Here is a 24,735-nt window from a genome sequence, read left to right on the forward strand (position 1 = left end):
CTAGAGGTCTGTTGCATAATAATGTAAATATGCTTGACACTACTGAACTGTGCACTTAATGGATAAGAAGTTAAATTTTACATTATGTGTTTTTTTACCAAAATTAAAAATAAAAATAATTATTGAGAAAAAAAAGCTGGTGGTGATGGAAGCAGTTAACTTCCTCCACACATTTATATATCACAGACCTATTTGATTCACTAACAAAAATTGTTTAGAATCATAGAAAGAGATTATATTTGGAATTTGATGTAAATGTTTTCCTCTACATAGCTCACCTTTTGAACAGTTTGAGTGTGCTGCAAATTATGAGACACTATTTCTACATTTCTCTGTGCATGTGCACACTTCAGTATTTCTGTTAACAAGCCAAGGTTTCAATAAAATAGTGAGCAAATCATCTGCCAAATACTAGTTAGAACATATGGTAAATCTTGGCAAATAGTTTTTATTAAAATATCAGATTAATTTTACTGCTTAAATCTAGTTTTATCTCCGGTCTCAGGATTTTAAAATTTTCTCCTTTGTTAAGTTAGAACATTTAACAGACACAGGAAAAAAAATTGATGTTTATAGGATATAACAAAATGTACATTAGAATGTGTTCATAAACTTTTCACTACAAAAAAATAGTATGTAAACATTTAAGTATAGTAAATCTACAAATATATTCTGAGAAATAATTGGATATAGATAAATCAAAAATTATGTCTGAGAATGAATCTCAGTACTGTTACCTTATATGAGAGCATGATTAAAAAATGTCATTTCCTTTTGATTTTTAACAAATGAGTTATAAAATAGCAAACACTGGTATCAGATTTTTGTTCAAGTAATCATTCATTATTGTAATGCATTTTCATTTTCTGACTGCGATATTTCATAGTTTTAGTCATATACTTCTCTCAAGAATTTAATTATTCTATATCTTTATTAGATAATATTGCATACATTTGGCTAGAAATGATTACACTGCTACTGGAAAAGTTATAGTCAGTAATAAAAAAATTACTTGTTACCTTATCACAGTCTTAAAAATCCTCAATTATAGGTGAAAATTATCATAAATATCTATATGTATACACATTTGTACAAAAATAGGTCATTCTTTGCATTGCATCTTGTAGTAGGATTTCTCTTAAAATATCATGAATATGAGCATTCTTATAAACACATTTATACAGTGTTATTGTAATATTTGTTTAGTCAACAGTAAAGTTTATTCAAATAATCCTATATTGCATTCTTTGATTATTTCCAGTTTTCAGTATTATTAAAAAGTAATATTACCACAGTTAAATCTTGGTGAAGGTTTGACATTCACTGTTAACTGTTTTACTGAAATGTTAATTTTAAATAAGAGTTGTAGTTTATGTAGGTAGAGTTATACTGTTTTTATGGTGTGTGCATGTATGTATGCATGCATGACATAAAGAAGGAAAAAAGAAAGAGACAGAGAAAACAATCACTCTATTTGAGTCCAAAATTATTGATCTAAAAGTATTTTTTTCTTTTAAAATCTTATTGCATTAACTAAGGCTAAAGGCGTGACCATTAGGTTGGTGGAAGTAGAACTTTTCTTTAAGAAAAAATATTTTTGATTTCTAGGAAGACAAGATACAGATTGTTTAAAACATATGTTAGGCATTTGTGTTTTGGCAGTTTTTCAAAATTTATCTTCTGTTGGAATTATTTTTTCTGATTAAAGAAATGTAGTCTTATGGATGTGGAAGATTTCTTTATAAATAAATGGATAAAATGTGCTGTCTTTGTAGGCTTATGAGTAATTATAGGATTAATAGTAGTAATTAAAAAAAGAATGGATATTATTATGTTTCTTACATGAGACATTCTGGTCTATGATCTGTATCTTAATAAACTTATGACTCTATACTACTGCACATTAAAAGAAAAATGATACTTTTGTGAGTTAATTCTGTCTACTAAAAACTTGTAAAGGGTTATATCATTACATAAATGTTATGTTTATTTATAATTATTATTCTGTAATTAGGATTCTTTTATTATAGCTTAGAAATTTAGTTTTATAACTTTCCATTTGTAAAATAATATGGAAATTATTCATTATTTATATGGATGTCATGAAAATCTCTACTACACTTTCAAATACAGAATGGAAAAATGGACATTTTTTAGGTGCATGGAGCAGTAAAAAATTGAACTTGCTTTGTGCTTCCAATTCGAGTGAATAGACACACACACACACACACACACACACACACACACACACACACACTTCATAAATGAGATGTTGACCATCAGGAAGAAACTGGCATATCCACCTAAATCAAAGGTGATTTCATTGATTGGCAAATCAAACAATGAGAACTGTTTTCAACATCAACCATTTCTTTCAGTCAGAGTCCCTACATATTTTCGAACTGTTGATTTAAAAAGAACCACGAAATTTCATAGAGCACAAAGAGCACTAAATCATTTTTAAGAATAGCTGCAATCAAGTTTCAGCTCTGTTCCACATGAGCTTTTAGAGATTGGCTTCAATACATAGTTCATTTTTACAATAATTAAACTAACATAAAATTAGAAAAACTAACATCTCTGTGATAATGATGACCTAATGGGTGTGGAATTTAAAATTTTATCTCATTTGGTAAAAATATTATCATTTAAAATTTTCTGTTTATATATAGGCGTCTTGAGACTTTGTTTCATACAAAATGTCATTTTTTTCTATTCAATCACTAAGCATAAGGACCACCAAAGTCCACAATAATAATAGTTAAAAGCTATTGTTACAGTGTATATCTAGCCACCAAATTCTTCTAAGTTTCAAGAAGATAATTTTTATGAATCCATGGCTATTTGATGCAATCAGATAGATATATTTGTTCACTTATTTACTAAGTGTTATCATCAATTAATCACTCATTGTCTAAAGTGTCATTGTGAAATGGTAAAAATCACAACTTAATTTTTAGTTGATATTTATGATTTACATATGATATAAAGTTTTATGTGTTTAAAATATCTTTAATGTTTATCAATATATAATTTCTATATTTGAGAGCTGTTTTGCACATTGCAAAAAAATTTACCTATACAGATACCTGGCACATAGAAGTAATATTTTCCCTAAATGCTTTCTGCTGGCTCAACATGAATTAATAAAAGCAAAATGCTAAGCATTTTATATTGACTTCCAAATAAAAAGGGCAAGTCAGTTTTTATTAAATTGTCCATAAATCAATCATAGACCTGTAACACAGAACTGTACCTCTGAAGCCAATAATACATTATATGTTAACTAGTTGAATTTAAATAAAAAAAAGAAGTAAAATAAAAAAAGAAAAGAAAATAGAAAAATGGGCAAAAGACTGGAATAGACTCTTCACAAGAGGATATTCAAATGCATAATATATATATATTAAAAAGTGAAAAAAATAAAGAAAATCCACAACATTCAAAACAATTTGCAATGTTAAAACATAGTATGCAAAATTATTTGACTATCCATAGCTATTCAAATGAAAATCCATGTGCACAATGCTAATTTTTGTTTTTTATGTATATGTATAAATATATAAATACACACATAAAATACATATATGTACTTATATATATCCACAAAATAAACAAAAATATTTTAATTTTTCATAATTCAAATTATAAGGCAAACACTAGTAATTTAACAATTTATTTTTTTCTTTATTGAATATTATTATTTATTTGAGAGAGAGAGAGAGAGAGAGCACATGCACACAAGCAGGGGGAGGGGTAGAGGGAGAAGGAAAAGCAGGCTCCCTGCTGAGCAGAGAGCCCTAGGCAGGGCTCAATCCCAGGACCCTGGCATTGTGACCTGAGCCAAAGGCAGATTGATGCTAAACCAACTGAACCACCCAGGTACACCAACAATTTATTTCTTTTTTTTATTTTAAGTTTTTCTTTTCATTCCAGTTAGTTAACATACAGTGTTATACTAGTTTCAGGTGTACAATAGAGTGATTTCAATATTTCCATACAACACCTGGTGCTCATCACAACATGTGCTCTCCTTAATCCCCATCACCTATTTCCCCCATACCCTCCTCTGGTAACCATCAGTTTGTTCTGTATAATTAAAAGTCTGTTTCTTGATTTGTCTCCCTCTCTTATTTTCTTTCCTTTGCTTGTTTGGCTTTTTAAATTCCACATGTGAGTGAAATCATATGTTATTTGTCTTTCTCTGACTGATTTCACTTAACATTATACTCTAGCTCCATCCATGTCATTGTAAATTGCAAGATGTCATTCTTTTTTGTGGCTGAATGATATTCCATATATATATACATATACATATATATCTCCCACCTCTTTATCCATTCATCAATCGATGGACACTTGGGCTACTTCCATATTGTAAATAATGCTGCTATAAACATTGGGGTACATGTATCCCTTTGAATTAGTGTTCTTGTATTCTCTGAGCTAATATACAATAGTGTGATTACTGGATCACAAGGTAGTTCTATTTTTTAACTTTTAGAGGAACCTCCATACTATTTTCCACAGTTGCTGCACCAGTTAGCATTCCCACCAATGGTGCACTTCCTTTTATTCCACAGCCTAGCCAACACCTTTTGTTTCTTATGTTATTGATTTTAGCCATTCTGACAAGTGTGAGGTGATATCCCATTGTAGTTTTGATTTGAATTTCCCTGATAATAAGTGATGATGAACATATTTTCATGTGTTTGTTGGTCATCTGTATGTCTTCTGTGGAGAAATGTCTGCATGTCTTCTGCCCATTTTTATAGGATTTTTGGTTTTGGGGTGTTGAATTGTATAAGTTTTCATATATTTTGGATACTAACCCTTTATTGTATATGTCATTTGCAAAAATATTCTCCCATTCCATAGGTTGCCTTTTCATTTTGTTGTTTCCTTCACTGTGCAGAAGCTTTTTATTTTGATATGGTCGCAATAGTTTATTTTTGTTTCTTGCCTCTAGGTGAGAGAAATTACTGTCTGTGTTCTCTTCCAGAATTTTTATGGTTTCAGGTCTCACATTTAGGTCTTTAATCCATTTTGAATTTAATTTTGTGTGTGATGTAAGAAAGTGGTCCAGTTTCATTCCTTTGCATGATACTGTCCAGTTTTCCCAACACTGTTTGTTGAAGAGACTCTCTTTTCCCCCAGTGGGTATTCTTTCCTTTTTTTAAGAAGATTAATTGACCATGTAATTGTGGATTTATTTCTGGATTTTCTACTCTGTTCTATTGCTTTATGTGTCTATTTTTGTGCCAGTACCATACTGTTTTACTACAGCTTTGTAATATAACTTGAAGTTCAGAATTGTGATGCTTCCAGCTTTGCTTTGCTTTTTCAAGATTGCTTTGGCTATTCAGGGTGTCCTGTAGTTCCATACAAATTTAGTTCCAAACAAATTGTTTGTTCCAGTTCTATGAAAAATGCTATTGGTATTTCGATAGGGATTGCATTGGGTATTATAGACATTTTAACAATATACATTCACCCAGTCCATGAGCATGGTATGTTTTCCCATTTCTTTGTATCATCTTCAGTTTCTTTCATTAGTTTTTTATAGTTTTCAGAGTACAGGTCTTTTACCTCTTTAGTTAGGTTTATTCCTAGATATCTTATTATTTTGTGTGGTATGGTAAATGGGATTGATTCCTTGATTTCTCTTTCTGCTATTTCATTATTTGTGTATAGAAATGCAACAAATTTCTGTACATTGATTTTTGTATCCTGTGACTTTACTGAATTTGTTTATCAGTTCTAGCAGTTTTTTGGTGGAGTTTTTCATGTTTCTATATAGAGTATCATGTCATCTGTTGCAAATAGTGAAAGTTTAATTCTTCCTTCCTGATTATGGATGCCTTTTGTTTCTTTTTGCTGTCTGATTGATGTGGCTAGGACTTCCAGTACTATGTTGAATAAATGTAGTGAGTATGGACATGCTTGTCTTATTCCTGACCTTAATATGATATCAGATGTGAGTTTTTCATATATGGCCTTTATTATGTTTAGGTATGTTCCCTGTAAACCTACTTTGTTGAGAGTTTTTATCATGAGTGGATGTTATACTTTGTCAAATGCTTTTATTCCATCCATTGGTAGGATTATATGGTTCCCATCTTTTCTTTTATTAATGTGATGTATCACATTGATTGATTTGTGAATAATGAACCACCTTGCAACCCAGGAATAAATCCTACTCGATCCTGGTGAACGATTTTTTTAATGTATTGTCAGATTCAGTTTGTTAGTATTTTATTGAGAATTTTTGCATTTATGTTCATCAGGGATATTTGTCTGTAATTCTCTTTTTTGTGGTGTCTTTATCTCATTTTGGTATCAGAGTAATGCTGGCTTCATAAAATGAATTTGGAAATTTTCCTTCCTTTTTGATTTTTGTGAATAGTTTGACAAGAATAGGTATTAACTCTTCTTTAAATGTTTGATTTAATTCACCTGTGAAGCCATCTGGTCCTGCACTTTTATTAACAGTTTAGCTCTTATTATCTGTCCCTCTTTTTCAGTAGGTTTTTTTTTTCCTACTCAAATCCCAAATGCTTCAATATTTCTTCAATATTATCTATCAATGAAACAATACGGCAATTAAGTATCATTTTCTTTAAAATTAATAAAGCAAAATAAGTGGGGAAACGGTTCAGGGTGCTGAAGTGTGAAGCAGTAAGAAATGCCTCTTCTTATTCATGTTATCAATTATCTTTATTAAACTCCATGCCAAAGTTGAGGTAGATCTAAAAGCTTGAGACTTTCTTTTGTTTAAAAGTAAAATCATATTGATTCCATAAAAATTATTGTTCCTCACAATGATTTTTAACTATAGTATCTGTCTTTGGGGTAGCAAGATGTACAGATCTCAGAAAATTTCCATCTTAAATTATATTTTGTTTCACATTTAATGCCCATTTTCTGACAATTTAATATAATGTTACAAACTCTTTGGTTAAAACCTGAGTAAAATATGAGAAAAAAATGTATGAACTTGTTTCTTTTTTCAAAAAAAAAAGATTTTATTTATTTATTAGAGAGAGAGAGGATGAGAGAGAGATAGATCATGAGGGGGGGAGGGTCAGAGGGAGAAGCAGACTCCCACCAAGCAGGGAGCCCTATGTGGGGCCCATCCCGGGACTCCAGGATCATGACCTGAGCGGAAGGCAGTCTCTTAACCAACTGAGCCACCCAGATGCCCCTGAACTTGTTTCTTTTTGAAATCACTTAAAAATTCAACATTTTCTTTTGTTTCTTAGAGTTTCCAAATTGGTTTGTGAAATTATGAATATAAAATTCTCATGTGCTTCACCTCATTTTCCTGAAAAAAAAAGAACAGAAAGACACTAATAGAAGACACTAACAGAGCTGCAATGCTATATATTCATCAATGCCTTCTATTGACACTTAAGTACAGATTACTAGGTAATTGCCAATGTGATACCGTGGCATCATCATCATAATAAATTTGTGAAGTATCTTCAATTATTCTGAATACAGTTAGGCATAATCCTTGTTAAATGGTATAATCCCTTATAGAGGCATGTGAGTGGTGGAGACCAGTGGGTTCCAAGACAAGCACTCAGATTAAGAATTCTTGTGAATGCAATATCACTAAATTGTCTTCAGACTATATAGTCTGTGGTGGTCTGAGCACCAGAGGACAGAATCTACTTTTGACAGGAAACAAGTGTCCTTGCATACAAATGGAGAGAAGAAGAAGACCTGAAACTCCCACTGCAGACATAATACCTGAATTCTCTGATTTTTTTCTCTATGTGCACAATGGCATGTTTGAATCTTTAGCCAGCCCCTTCCGGTGTGTCGATTTGATAACAATGAAAACTTTCCATAAAGGGGTACCTATCAAAAAGATCACCAATATATATTTGCTCTTAAGGAGAAAAATGTTTATTAATATTTCATTAGTCCATTACCTTATAATAGAATTTTACAAGCATCATTGAAATAACAAGTAATTATTATATATGAATTAGAAGTAATTTATTCCGGGGAGCCTGGGTGGCTCAGTTGTTAAGTGTCTGCCTTCGGCTCCGATCTCAGAGTCGTGGGATCGAGGCCCGCGTCGGGCTCCCTGCTCCGTGGGAAGCCTGTTTCTCCCTCTCCCACCACCCCCCCCCCACCGCTTGCGTTCCCTCTCTCGCTGGGTCTCTCTGTCAAATAAATAAAATCTTAAAAAAAAAAAAAAGAAGTAATTTGTTCCTATTTTTAGACTAATTTTTAGGGAGAATTTAAATCATTTTATTTATTTATTTATTTATTTATTTTCTTTTAAAGATTTTATTTATTCATTTGCGAGAGAGACAGAGAGAGAACAAGCAGGGGGAGAGGCAGAGGGAGAGGAAGAAGCAGACTCCCTGATGAGCAAGGAGCCCGATGCGGGACTCGAGTCCATGACCCTGGGATCATGACCTGAGCTGAAGGCAGACGCTTAACCATCTGAGCCACCCAGGCGCCCTAAATCATTTTAAATATATCAAAGTTATTCCTTGGTATTTCCAAATTATTAATATTCTAAAATTGTGTGTGAAAAGACATCATGGTCATATCACTGCTATAAAAGCAACACTTGTTAGCTAACCCAGGGATTAATACATACAGGAAAAACAGGATTATTTATTCAAAATTCGAATAATTATTCAAGAATTCTTAATGACCTCCATTTAAAAACATATAGATAATATGAAAAGAGTTAAATTTCTGTTTTGCACTACATTGTTATGTCTGTGTTTCTAAAGAAAGTATAATCTCAGGTTCAATAATTTCTAGTTTTCCCTGCATCAAAAGTAATTTGTAATTATTAAGAAAAGAGAAAAAGTAAAGTTTGGTACCTATTGAAGAAATTCTCGGGAATATAAGCTTAGGGGAATGAGGTTGGCTGCAAATTCAGACTAAGCAATTTCAAAGTGATATCATTAAATTATTGAGGTATCTTCCCATTTGGCAGTTATAGACTATTAGTATTATTTCTTTATTTGTAGAATATAATTTCATGAAGAATAGCAACAACAACAACAAAAAAAGAAGACAGTATAGTCTTGATTTGTGAATAATGAACCACCTTGCAACCCAGGAATAAATCCCACTCGACCCTGGTGAACGATTTTTTTAATGTATTGTTGGATTACGTTTATTAGTACTTTATTGAGAAGTTTTGCATTTATGTTCATCAGGGATATTTGTTTGTAATTCTCTTTTTTAGTGGTGTCTTTATCTCATTTTGGTATCAGAGTAATGCTGGCCTCATAGAATGAATTTGGAAATTTTCCTTCCTTTTCAATTTTTGTGAATAGTTTGACAAGAATAGGTATTAACTCTTCTTTAAATGCTTGGTTTAATTCACCTGTGGATTTTTTTTTGATTCAAGAAAGGCAGAGTCAAAGCACTGAAAACCCTGGAACTCTAAATTGCATCCTTTAACTGCTGGTTCTTTTCATGGAACTTCCACTCCTGATATAAGTATGGACTCCTGATATGTTGGATTGACCATCCTATAAACAATAGCTATAAACTATAGTCAAAATATACACACATGCACAAAAAACCTACTTGAATGAACAGGAAAGCATGGCAAACAGAACAATTAATTGAGAGTAGTAAGCATTTAAAAGGAAATGGGCTTGGATTAGATTGAGTTTTAATGCTTTTAGCCTGAAGGAAGGCATCGACTGCACAGAAAGGCTAGAACTCCGGCATGAAATCCATAGATTTTGTGTCTTGAAGAAAGAGTGGACAGAGTTTGGGGAAATCACAGCCAGTGGAAATAGACAGGCACATGGAAAAGAGCCCTGTGTTGTCCATTTTTTTGTGTGTGAACTCTACCCGAATATCTGGATGACTCCTTAAATATCGAGACATAGGACAGAATCCAGGCATTTCGGCTTAAGTAGAAATAACTGAGATCTGAGACGCTATTAAAGAGAGAGTTTATATTTGGAATTCAACAAAAGCAAGAGTTTTCTGAAATAGCAATAAAATAAAAAAATGTTCAGAATCTAAAATCTCTACAACATAACATCTACAATGTCCAGGATACAATAAAAAATATTTTGTAAATGAAGAAATATGAAAATGTGACCCAATGTCAGGAGGAAATTCAATCAACAGAGAGCAATTCCCCAGCAACACCAGTGCTATAATTTGCTGACAGGAATTTTAAAACACTTTTTATAGAGAAATAGAAACTTTGGGGGGAGGGAGCAAATAAAAATTATGAAACTAAAAATATCATCTGAAAGGAAGTTTCTATATAATCAGTTATAATAGAAGTGGTCCCTACAGGCTGTATAACAGCTTACTCATGGTAGGGGTGATGCGATGGTATAAGTATTCAATCCTCCACGGTATTCAAACATGTGCTGAAGTGTGATGCAGCACCTCAGTAATGGTATCCACCATTGGCATTTAGTCAACAAGTTCTTTAGAATGAAGGACTTTATTGCGAATAATAGATAATAGGAAATTAACTGTTCTGGAAGATTTTAAAGCTGTTTACATACACAGCTTTATTTGATATTTTGTTTTGATTCTAAAGGGAAAACTCTACTCAGAGTTATCAATTTCCCCTGAAATAATACTACCTTGGTTAAGTGTTGCATTCTTTTAATAGAAACTCTGTGAAATTGATATGTATCTTCAGGAGGTAGAGCAGGGACCCTCAAATATTCAGCACTTAACAGGAGGTCTTCTGTGAAAAGGCCTTGATGAAAGGCCTCACTTGAAAATGAAGACAAGACTATCTTTTCTAAAATGCTTTTGCAGACCAAAACAAAACAAAAACAGTCAGAAAATGAAAAAGTAAACTGCATAATGGGAGAAAACATTTGCCAACCATATATTGTGTAAGGGACAAATACCCAAAATATATAAAGAACTCATACAGCTCAATAACTAAAAACCAGATTTTAAAAATTGGCTAAGGAAGTAAATAGGCTTTTTTCCAAAGACATACAAATGATCAAGAGACGCATGAAAAGATGCTCAACATCACTAATTATCAGGAATATCAAAACAAAATCACAATGAGATATCATCTCACACCTGTTAGAATGGCTATCATCAAGAAGACAAAAGATAACAAACGAAGAGGTCGAGATAAAGGATCCCTTGTCCACAGTTGGTGGGAATTAAAATTGGTTCAGACACTATACAGAACATTTTTAAGTTTCCTCAAAACATTAAAAATAGAACAACCATATGAGCCAGCAATTCTCATTGCTCTTGATCCTCAAATGCTGTGTAGGAAAGGCCCTGAGTTGATGCCAACTTCTGATATTCACACTGTTTTGTAACGTCCTCCTCTTGAATCTGGATGGGAACTGTGGTTTTCTTCTAACCAAGAGACTATGGCAAAAATGATGGAAGGGCACTCCCATAATTATGCTATACTATGTAAAATGCTATAGTGGTAGCTGATTCAGTGTATACACTTTCTCATTTATGAGCTTTGTAGAAGCAATCTACTTTGTTGTGACTGTGCCTAAGGAGAATGCCCCATGGGAAAAAAAACCAAAAAAACAAAAAACAAAAAAACCAAAAACACAAGTGGTCTCTAATTGAGGGTGGCTTCTAGTTGTAGAGTACAGTGTCCTCAGCCACAAAGAATAATTCTCCCAACAATCCAAGTGAGCTTAGTAGTAGATCTTTTCTTAGTCAAGTCTCCAGATAAAGGCTGACATGTTGGTTGCAGTCTTAAGAAACCTTAAACAAAAGATGGAGCCAAATAATGTTCAGACTCTTCACCCACAGAAACTGTGAGATAATAAATGTGTTGTCTTAAGGCACCATTTGTGATAATTTGTAAGACAGCAATAGATACTAATATAAATGCTGTTCCTTACACATTTGCATTATTCAATACCTCCCCTAGTATCTTTCAGTTTCCACATATTTCACTTTCTTACATTTTCTACCTGACTCTATAAGCAGATTTAATTTTTCCTGGATTTGTTTCAGGTTATTTCAATGAAATATAATTTATTTCATGAAGATATTGTTGAATGATTTTTATGTTTTCACAACTCAAATAATTTCACCAACATGGTGACATAGCATGACTTTCCCTCTCAATGCCACCTCCACTCACCTGTAGGTGTAGCCAGCTTTCTACTCTGCTGAATATATATCTTCTTATATCTTGCATTAAAATTTATTGGAAATAATTGAAACCTCAAAGTTTTGCCACCCTTTTTAAAAAATCAAACAATAATTATAGCCAGTTTTTTCTTTAGTTTTTATATCTAGAAAACATAGCACATACACAGTAAGTACAAATTAATTAATTTGATAAATATATGTGGGTATAAGATGATACAGGAACTATTAACACAACATAGTTATCACCCTAAAGAAGTATACAGACTAAGTGGAAAACCACGACAAAATGATGGCAAAGTATACACCAAAAGTAGATGTCTCAAAGCAACTATAAACAAAATTTTATAAAATTTCATAGATTAAAAATAAATCTAATTATATATAAAATTATACTGTAAAAAATAATTAACAATGAAAATAATGTTGGAGAAGCAAAAATACACTGTAATTGTGAAAAATATTTTTTGAGAATTTAAGAACCATTCTATTTTTTTCCATAAATAATATGTAAGATATATATATAGTAATAACACTATGTTTATCATAAAACCTTATTGTGAGTGTGAGTGTGTGTATTTCAATTTTAGGCAATAGATGTACAGTATACAACTGTTGATTTTTTTAGAAATAACCAAAATGTTTGAATGATTCCATAAATAATTTAAATTATTTTTGCTAAATTGCCATAACATAGTTTAAAAGCCTGCCTTAATAGCATGGAGAGGCACATGTATGGTGCAAAAAATCAGTATTATATGTTCATATCCAAGGTCCATTTTAATTGACAACTCCTCATTACTAATCCATAAGTACTCACCCAACCTTATAAAATTATAATAATTATAAATTATAAAATGTATATAGATTATAAAATTATATAATTATAAAATGCTTATTGATTAAAATTAGTTGTTTGGTTGATGATCTTTGTTTCCAAGATGGTTTATCATTGTCATGGTTGATTGATTGATTGACTGATTGATTGTTTTTGAAGTTTAAGTACCCTAATACAGTGCAATATTGGTTTCTGGAGTAGAATCAGTGGGTCATCACTTACATACAATACCTAGGGCTCATCATAACAAGTACCCTCCTTAATATCCATCACCCATCTAGCCCATCCCTCCCCTCACCCCCCTCCATCAACCCTAAGTTTGTCTTCTATTGTTAAGAGTCTCTTATGGCTTGTTTCCACTCTCTCCTTTTTTCTTTTCCCCCTTCCCATATATTCATCTGTTTTCTTTCTTAAATTCCACATATGAGTGAGATTATATAGTATTTATCTTTTTCTGACTAACTTATTTCACTTAATGCACTCTAGCTCCTTCCATGTCATTGCAAATGGCAAGATTTCATTCTTTTTGATGGCTAATATTCCATTGTGTGTGTGTGTAGATATATAGATATATATCTTCTTTATTCCATTCATCAGTTGATGAGCATTTGGGTTCTCTCCATTGTTTCGCTACTGTTGATAATAATGTTATAAACATTGGGGTGCATGTATCCCTTTGAATCTATATTTTTGTATTCTTTGGGTAAATATCTAGCAGTGTGATTGCTGGATCATAAAGTAGTTCTATTTTAAACATTTTGAGGAACTTCCATACTGTTCTCCAGAGTGGCTGCACCAGTTTGCATTCCCACCAACAGTGCAAGTGGGTTCCCCTTTCTCTGTACCCTTGCCAACATCTGTTGTTTCTTGTGTTGTTAACTGTAGCTATCCCGACAGGGGTGAGATGGTATCTCATCGTTGTTTTGATTTGCATTTGCCTGATGATGAGTGATGTTGAGCATCTTTTCATGTGTCTGTTTGCCATCTGGATGTCTTTTTGGAAAAGTTTCTATTCACGTTTTCTGTCCATTTCTTAACTGGGTTATTTGTTTTATGGGTGTTGAGTTTGGTAAGTTCTTTGTAGATTTTGGATATTAACCCTTTATCAGATATGTCATTTGCAAATATCTTCTCCCATTCCATAGGCTGCCTTTCAGTTTTGTTGATTGTTTCCCTTGCTGTGCAGGAGGTTTTTATCTTAATGAAGTCCCAATAGTTCATTTTTGCTTTTGTTTACCTTGTCTGTGGTGATGTGTCTAGTAAGAATTTGCTACAGTTAAGGTCAAAAAGGGTTTTGACTGTGTTCTCCTCCAGGATTTTGATGGTTTCTTTTCTCAATAATAGTAGGGGACTTTAACATCTCACTTCCAGCAATGGACAGATCGTCCAAGCAGAAAATCAACAAGGAAACAATGGCTTTGAATGACACACTGGACCAGATGGACTTAACAGATATATTCAGAACATTTCATCCTAAAGCAGCAGAATACACATTCTTCTTGAGTGCATATGGAATGTTCACCAGAATAGATCCCATACTGGGTCACAAATCAGCCCTCATCAAGTACAAAAAGATAGAGATCATACCATGCATATTTTCAGGCCACAGCACTATGAAAGTAGAAGTCAACCACAAGAAAAAAATTGGAAAGACTACAAATATATGGAGGTTAAAGAACATAGTATTAAAGAATGAACTGGTTAACCAGGAAATTAAAGAATAAATACATGGAAACAAATGAAAATGAACACACTACAGCCCAAAACCTTTGGGATGCAGCAAAGACAGTCTTAAGAAGGAAGTATATTTCAGTACAGGCTTACCTCAAGAAGCAAGAAAAGTCTCAAATATCCAACCTAATCTTACACCTAAAGGAATAAGAAAAGGAACAGCAAATAAAGCCTAAGGCCAGCAGAAGAAGAGAAATAATAAAGATTAGAGAAGAAATAAATGATACAGAAACAACAACAAAAACAACAACAAAAAACCGATAAAACGGACTGACAAAACTAAGAGCTGGTTCTTCGAAAGAATTAATAAAATTGATAAACCCCTACCCAGACTTATGAACAAGAAAAAAGAAAGGACCCAAATAGATAAAATCACAAATGAAAGAGGAGAGATCACAACCAACACCACAGAAATACAAATAATTATAAGAGAATACAATGAAAAATTATATGCCAACAAACTGGGCAACCCGGAAGAAATGTACAAATTCCTTGAAACTTAGAAACTACCAAAACTGAAACAGGAAGAGAGAAAATTTGAGCAGATCTATAACCAGGAAAGAAATCGAATCAGTAATCAAAAATCTCACAAAACAAAAGTCCAGGGCCAGATGGCTTCCTAGGCATTTAAAGAAGATTTAATACCTATTCTTCTCCAAAAATTAGAAATGCAAGGAAAACTTCCAAAATCATTCTATGAAGAAGCCAGCATTACCTTGATTCCAAAACTAGAAAAAGACCCCACTAAAAAGGAGAATTACAGGCCAGTATCCTTGATGAACATGGACGCAAAAATTCTCAATAAAATACTAGCAAATCAAATCCAACAATACATTTAAAAAAATCATTCACCACAATCAAGTGGGACTTATTCTGGGCCTGTAGGGGACGGTTCAGTATTCTCAAATCAATCAATGTGATACACCACATTAATAAAAGAAAGGATAAGAACCACATGATCCTATCAATAGATGTAGAAAAAGCATTTGACAAAATACAGCATCCTTTCCTGATAAAAAACCCTCAACAAAATAGGAATAGATGATTTATTTTATTTTAACCGACATTTGGCAGATTATTTTTTTGTTACAATAAATATCTTTTAGGTGAGCAAAAATTTCCAAACCTTTAGGTTTTCTAGGATTAAGGACTATGATTTGATTCTATCAGATTAAGAAACTTCCCTTTATTATAAATTGTTTTATTATGCAATATTTATTGTCTGAGAAAGAATTGTCTTCTACCTCTCTGCAACACAAACACATATATCTTTTAATATTTGATGACTATTCACCATATTTATCAAGCAACTGAGTGTTGGTATTTGTGTGTATAGAGATAACAACGAAATTTGGACCTTGAAAAATTAAAACGTTAAATCAAAAACTAAAAACTTTGATTCTTACTACTTTTAATACTGTTGATATTCAGTTTTTTCAAAGAAAGAATTGAAGTCATAAAACAAACCAAAGGTTTATCTGAGGTTTTTAGGATTTCAAAACCAGGAAACAGATTCTAGAAGAACGTGCTCTGAATGGGAAGGAGAAAGACAGACTTTATAAAGGCAAAAGCCACAACTTATATTAGTTGGCTTTAAATAATTAGTTATTTAGATGTGAACATGCATAGGACTAACCTCCCCAATGTCCTGCAGGCCCCATTTTAATGTACGCTAAGTACCGACTTCATTTCAGATGTTTCTGTTCACAATTCCAATGAGAGGAACTATTTTTCTGTTGTCTTTGCTTCATATTTCCCAACATATAGAAATTCAATTTAACATGTTTTTATTTTAATTATTTTCAAATAACTAAATGAATTTTCCCAATTATTTTTATACCCCCTCACGCCCCCCCCACTCACCCCCACAAATGACTGAGGAAGCAGGTCAATTAGCCTGCCCCTTCAGCAACTACCCCTAGGAGGAGCCATTCTAGGAAGATGTCTGCTCTCCCTTGCACCTGAGGAGGGCCCAGCATTCATCTGACTTCCCAGAAGTTTACGAGGCTGCACAGGAATGGCCCCTCTCCTGATGATGTGAGTCCTGGGGTTTGGAGAGAAACATGGGGAAAGAAGCTGATCCCAGCTTGAAGCAGAAGTAGGAAACTGAACTTTGACCTTTTGGCAAAAGATGTGCAATTCCAGGCAGGCATGCAGTGAGAAGTGATTGGAAGAAACAATAATGATTACCAGCATTATTATTTATTCAGTATGTGCCCTGTGCCAGGCTGGTGTAATCAAACAGACTCAAGTTCTCTTCCTTAATATCCAAGGGCCTTGTGCCTGTAGGGTGTTTCTGAGGACCCTCAAACATGCATGGTCTCCAGGTAGCTGAAAATCATCTCCTTCCCTCATCTGCAGTTGTCTCCATCTCTTCAGCACTTCCTGGGGCATCCTTCATGCTCCTACCTTCTTCTTGAAAGGCAGCATAGCACAATGGTGATGAGTGGAAGACTTCGGAGCCATACTGCCTAGGCCAGAAACCCAGCACTAGTGCTGGAAGCTTGGACAAGTTATTTAACTTTCATGTGACTCTATTTCTTCATCTGAAAATAGTACACCTGCCTCATTTGGTCAACGTTTGGAAAGTGATAATAATAGCAAATGGCATCTAATAAACACTGAATATGTTTGTGAAATAAACATGGCTGCATACACCCCTAAGAAAACAAAGAAAACCTCATTGAGGAAAAAATATTAAACGCGTGTCCATGTGAGTAAATGGAAGAGCCAACTTACTAAATGCTTTTTCTAAGTTCACTATCCTTTCAAATTCAGGTTTTCTGACTACAAATCTTGAGATCTTAGTAGAAGACCATAACCTTAATCTAAAGGAGATCCTCCTAAGCAACTCCACAGGCAAAATAGAAGACACAAGTCTTAAAATAGATAAATCTTGTTAAAGAAGTTAATTTAAAACAAGATTGTGTGTTAGAATTTGAGACTTGGTAATATGGGGCAAACTGGTAGAGTTTCAACATCAAATGTCTCTTAATTAGTTGCAGCAATTGTATTTTCCAAATATGTAGTTGTCAAATAAACTTATTTTCAGATGTGCATCCTATATCTTCTTAAAAAGAAATGCTGATTCTCCTCTTTAATTTGGTCAGGGTCTCAAGACATCCCCAACCAGTAGAGTATGGTGGAAATGATAGCATGTGACTTCTCAGGCTAGTTTATTAAAAGATTAGTGCTATTTGTTGGGTCACTCATTCTCTTTGAACATGGATCTTGGCAGCCTTGGGTTGATAAATAAAAAACTTGTCTACATTAAAATGTCATATTGGAAATAATATGTATTCAGAATATATAGAAATGGACAGAGAGCCCAAGGAGTCTTAGTGAGGTGCTCAGTGTATGAAGTTCTCAACCTTGAGATAAATCTAGCCCCCAGCCTTTGAGCTGCCCCAGAGGATGCCATATGATGTAAAGAGAAATTGCACATATGTGACCAAAATAAGGGCTTTAAAAAACAGCTTTATTGGGATATATATAACATGCCATATAATTTATCCATTTAGAAACTGAACATTTGTAGATTATTTGCTGTTTTCACAGAATTCTGCAACCACCTCACAATGAGTTTTAGAATATTTAGAAACTCTGGACCATTAACAGTTACTCCTTATTGCCATAACCTCCTCACACCCCCTAGCCTTAGGCAGCCAGTAATTTACTTACTGTTGCTATAGATTTGCCTATTCTAGACACTTCATATAAATGGAATTATGCAATAGTCTTTTGTGACTGCCTTTTTGCACTTAGCATAATGTTTCTAAGATTCATGAATCTTGTAGTGTCTATCACTACTTCATTTCTTTTCATTACCAAATAGTTATCAATTGTATGTATATGCCACATTTTATTTATCCATTCATTAGTTGATGGACATTTGGGTTGTTTCCCATATTGGGCTATTATAAACAATGATACTATAGATATTCATGTGCAAGTTTTGTGTGGACATAAATTTTCATTTCTTTTGACTATACACCTAGGGATAGAACTGCTGTGTCATAGAGTAACTCTATGTTTAACATTTTAGGAATTGCCAAACTCTTTTCCACAGCAGCTGCTCTGTTTTACATTCCTACCAGCGGTTTTGAGGTTTCTGCTTTCTCCACATCCTCCCCAATGCTTGTTTTCTCTCTCTCTGCTATTACAGCCATCCTAATGGGTGTGAAATGGTGTCTCACTGTGATTATATTTGCATTTGTCTGATGGCTAATATTGAGCATCTTTTCATGTGCTTATTGGCCATTTGAATCTTTCTTTGGAGAAATGTCTATTCAGATCCTTTGTCTATTTGTTAATGGTATAATTTGTCATGTAATTAATAAGTTGTAAGTGACTTTTTATAACAGATTTCCTGAAATATCATTCGCATACCATGAAATTAATCCTTTTGAAGGGGTTTTAAGTATATTCACAGAGTTGTGCAACTATTACCATTATTTAACTTCAAAACACATTCATCACTCCTAAAAGAAACACTATACTCATTAACAATCACTCCCCATTGCATCTCTCACCCAAATATGTGTTTAATTTCCACATAATTGTATTCTATAGCTATCTATAAGGTCTAGTTGCTTTATGGTGTTGTTCAAGCCTTCTAATTGTTGTTGATCTACCAAGTACTGAAGTGGAGTATTGAATCTCCAACTATTGCACAGTATTTAGTTGGATTGTGTTTTCCTCCTCTTTCTCTTCCCCCCTCCTCCCCCCTTCTTCCTTTTCTTCTTCTTTTTATTCTACCAATTTCCATCTTTTGATCTGAGTGTTTAATCCATTTACAAGAAATAAACCTGCTATTTCTCTATTTGTTTTCTATCTGTCTGTCTTAGCTCAGGTTGCTATGACAAAAATGCCATTGACTGGGTGGCTTATAAACAATAGAAATTTATTTCTCACAGTTTTGGGGGCTAGAAGTCCAAGATCAAGGTACCAGCATAATCAAGTTCTTGTGAGGGCCCTCTTCTGGACTGCTGACTTGTCATTGTATCTTCACATGGCAGAGAGCAGAGAAAGGAAGCAAACCCTCTCATGACTCCTATAAGGACTTATAAGGATTCTCATGATCTCATCTAATCCTAATTATCTCCCAAAGGACCACCTCCTAATACCATCACATGGCGGGAGGTCAACATATGAGGGTTTCAACATATGACTTTTGGTAGGACACAAATATTAACTCCATAACAATGCTTTCTGTCTGTCTTTCTCCTTTATCATACCATTACTGTGTATTATGTATTTATGTAACTTAGCAGAGCCAAGACACAAAGAGATCTTACCATACAGTAGGAACAAACCCTAATCAAAGATTTGGGAAAATGTTCCATGCTGGACCCATGACTCTTAAGTGCCTTCAGTTTCCCAGTTTTTGAACTGGAGGATCTATAGCAGCTTTCCTTTATCTGTCCCATCATTGTATGTAGGGTGCATGGGGACTGATAACTTTTAAAAGGACTGTTTTCAAGGAGCTATAGTTATGGATGCTCTGGACATCCTACATAATGCCCTAACAAGTGAGACTTGGGAGTTTTGGTGGAGGGGATGACTGTATTTTCAATGTGAGATTTTATTTTTTTTAAAGATTTTATTTATTTGACAGAGAGAGACACAGCGAGAGAGGGAACACAAGCAGAGGGAGTGGGAGAGGGTGAAGCAGGCTTCCTGCTAAGCAGAGAGCCCGATGTGGGGCTCGATCCCAGGACCCTGGGATCATGACCTGAGCCAAAGGCAGACGCTTAACCACTGAGCCACCCAGGTGCCCCTCAATGTGAGATGGTTTTGAGTTATTATAACCAGAGGACCATTTCAGACTGTATTTTTCAAAAACAGATATATCAATAAATATTTCATCATACATCCTCTTCCTATTATATGAAGTTGAAACTCCTCCAATAAGAGAGAAGATTCAGATGCCCTCCCCTTGAACTTTGGCAGACTTATGTAATAACCTTGACAAATAAAATGTGTCAGACATCTCACTGAGTGATTTACAAAAGTAAGTCATAAAATGTGATGTGGCTTCACCTGAGTATCCCTCCTGAGACACCATGTCTTAGGTGTCCTGAGATAACATATAAGAACTATGAGTACATGGAAGACACCATGCTGGAGATAACATTTTGAGAGATCACACAGGGATAGAAAGATTTGCTTGAGAACTTGTGCCCGGCCCCAGCTCTTTGAATCTTCCTAGAATCAACTGCCAGACATCTGAGTGAAATAGCCTTCAAATATTCCATTCTCACCCTTTGAGACCTCCAAATCTTATACTAGACATTGTTAAGTGGGGATAAGCTGTCCTTACTGTGTCGGGTCAAAATTTTGTCACACTCATGACATAATGTATTGTATTATACAACGACATTTTGGGGTAAGATGTTATACAAAATGCCAATTATTTTAACCATAGATCTAGGATAAAGTATAAAACTTTTGTTAAACTTAAATATCAGGGGAGTAGCTGGGTAGGCGTTAAGGAGGGCACTTGATGTAATGAGCACTGAGTGTTATATGCAACTGATGAATCACTAAACACTACCTCTGAAACAAATATTCCCCTGATATTTTTTTAAATTTAAAATCAATTAAATAAAAAAAAAATCAGGGAATATTTGGTACTGAATTAGCAGTCAGAAAATAGTTACAGTATGGGCCCTACACTAAGTAACTTGTGACTTTGGACAAGTCATTTAATTTGGAGGATTTTGCTCTTTTCTATAAAAGTAAGAAAATGGACTAAATTCCTAGAAGTCTTTTTGTAATGGATATTTATATGAATCATTCCTAATTTTTTTTTAAGTTTAACGTTATACATGGCCTATTATAGAACGGGACACTGCAAAAACATGGATATTATTTGGTAAGACCATGTGATTGACAAAAAAAAGTAATTAATTTATAATTATGGTAAATGCCAATCTAGATAAAACCACTTAGGTAAATTTATTGTAATATAAGTAAAGGTTATGTAACTAAAGATCTGTTCAATTATACAGAACTTAATGTATGCCTATGTCCATGTCACTAGTGAGAATGGACATTTTAAAACTTTTTTTACGGTTCTTCAGAAGATCCAGATTAATACTAGGTTATATTCACCATATGATTTAAACAAGGAAAAGAGATGGATTGGCTTCAACACAGGTCCTTTTGCCAAATGGATAGAAAAGCATTCAGGTAAATAGTTCATTCTATGGGATGAGTCCACATGGTTCAATCTGAATGTCCCACTGTTAGAAGGGAAAGGGATTTTCAATACAGTTTAAGGTATTTTACTTAAACATCTACAAATTTAGTGACCATGTGACAGTAGCAGCTCTCATTCATGAGAGACCAAATTTTGCCTAGTAGTAGTGGAAGGGATGCAAGGGAATGGCAAATTATTGGCAGGGATTCCTTTGTAAAATCTTTTGGGGGTAAACACATCGAATATCAACACAGAGATAAGTACAAAAGGTTGAAGGAGATAGAGCTAAGAGGAATACTTTCTTTTTCAACATAATCTTTTGTTCTCAGTCCAGGGTTGTCTTGGGAAAATTTTTTCTAGATAGGTTTGATTAAACAGTTATTAGAAACTTTTCAACTAATGTCAAATAATTTATCATGTTTCAATTGATGGTTGTTAATTTCATATAGCTAAACATTCTCTAATCTTCAAGTCAAAGCTAATGTTAAACAAATATATATATGTATACATATATATGCATTATATGTATGCATATGAATCTATCTGTAATTAGTACTTTACTGTTGGTATGATAGTATTTCTTTTTATTGTTCACGAGATGCCAAATATTTCTATTCTTGAGATATCTATAATCACTATAAATTTTATAAAAATATTGTAAGTACTTGACGTGGTATTTTTGTTTAAAATATTTCTATTATTCTAAAGCTAGTGCATGGCTGTTCACATTGTATGCTTAGAGCCCTGGAGAGTAGCATGATTGAACTACCTATTTCAGATGTCTATAATAGTTTTGCTTATCTCAAACATACTAATCAATCATGGCAATCTTTTCCACTGAGCCTTGAAGAGGTTTCACAATACTTCTCAAAATACCACCCTGGGCAATTGCTATCAATCTATTTAAGCCAGCATTGGAAATGAAATACATTTTTCCATCTCTAGGTTAGAGCTACTCTACAGTAATAGCTACTCTCCTGATTTAGCAGTGCAGATACAAGACTTACTCAGAAAAGGCAAAAGAATGCAAATCTTCTATCCTGTCTACTTCCTAACATGAATGATTAAATAAATGAATTGCTAGAGTTCTGGGAGTATATTTCCACTATTCTTGCTATAAGTTTTCCTTTTCTCAAGGGTACATGGTTGGATTGCAATTTCCTCTTTTGAAGTTGGTTATGTACATGTGACTTGTTTTTGCCAATGGAATATAAGCAAAAGTGGTGTATATCTCTGAGCAAGTAAGTCCCCATGTCCTTGTCAATTTTGAATTATTTGTTGCAATGGAAACTCCATTAGCTTGAATCTAGAATGGCTACCATGAGAAGAACTCCTCCTGCCAACATACCCTGGGGGAAGTAGAGAAACAAAAAAATTGTTGTTTCATGCCATTGAGACTGAGGATCATTTGTCAAGGAAAATAACTTAATACGATATCTGTCATAACCAATTCAGAAACTGGTACCTAGGAGTGAGTTGCTGGTGTTCAAAACAACAACAATGATTATAACTAAAAGGCATACCTTTGACTTAGGAGTTGAGCAGTTGGTGGCTTATGAGTTACTATCAGAGACTGGAAAGATGGCAACCCATTATACCCACTGGAGAAATGCTTAAAGTGTCACTCATAGTAACTTTGGAGGTAGACTGTATGATGGATGAATTTATTTGTCTAGAGGAATGTTAGGAAGCAGATTTTTTAGCATATTTCTGGTTTATGACCACTATATTTGGCAAAGTATTAGAAAAGAGATTACCAAAGTGGTGTGGGACCTTCAGAAGTTGAACTAATGACCTCTGTGAATTTACTCTCTCACATAAGAAACAAAAATACTGCCAAACTATGATAATCAAACATTTTTAGAACTTTTGCAAATAACCAAAGGCACAGAAAAAAAGTTGAAAAGCATTTATCAAGAGAAACTAGTGAAACTTGGTAAGAACAGTGGAATCTTTGGCATTTTGCTTGGAGTTATTCATATCTCCTTTCCCCAACTCCATGGTGTGGTAGTCAGGAGGGCTGGCAGACTCACAGCGAACAGAAGGATTTACCTCTTTGGGAGCTTGTTAAAAACCCTATCCTCAGAAAACATAGTATTTTGATCTCTTTTGAAAAGCCTCATTCCCAACCTTGTTGCTCTTTGATCTTATTCCAAGCTCTAGTTTCCGGAAAAAGTCCTATCTTCAGGGACTTATTGAACACAATAATGATCACCTGGAATAGTTAATATCTCAGCTGAAAACTTATGTTCACACAAAAATCTGCATGCAAATGTTTACCCATAATTGGCAAAAATTTCAAGCAACCAAGATTTCCTTCAATGGGTGGATGAATAAATAAACAATGGTACGTTTATACAGTGTGTGTTATTTAGTGAGGAAAGGAAATGCCCTTCCAAGCTGCAAAAAGACAGTTTGATCTGTAATGCATATTGCTAAATCAAAGAAGCTAGTATATAAATGCTACCTTTTATATTATTATATTATGTCAATCTGGAAAAGGCAAAATTATACATGCATTTAAAAGATCGGTGGTTTGCCACAGGTTCAAGGTGAGAAGGAGGGTAGAGTAAGTGAAGCACAAGGGATATTTTTAGGATAGTGAAGCTGTTATATGATAGTGTCATGGTGAGTATATGACACCATGCCTTTGTCAAAACCAATAGAACTTTACAGTGGATAGAATAAACCTTAATATATGCAATTAAAAAAATCATTTAGCAGGTCAGCAGATCTCAGCATGGAATGCAGAATATGACAAAAGATTCTAAATGCATTACAGATACAGGAAACAACTTTACTAAAGGAAGTGGGGGAAGTGATACTGGGCTAAATAACTTCAGAA

The sequence above is a fragment of the Eumetopias jubatus genome, unplaced genomic scaffold (genome assembly GCF_037043125.1).
Source record: "Eumetopias jubatus isolate StellerSeaLion01/CBP00866 unplaced genomic scaffold, mEumJub1_p1.0 scaffold_1, whole genome shotgun sequence".
Taxonomy (NCBI): Eukaryota; Metazoa; Chordata; class Mammalia; order Carnivora; family Otariidae; genus Eumetopias; species Eumetopias jubatus.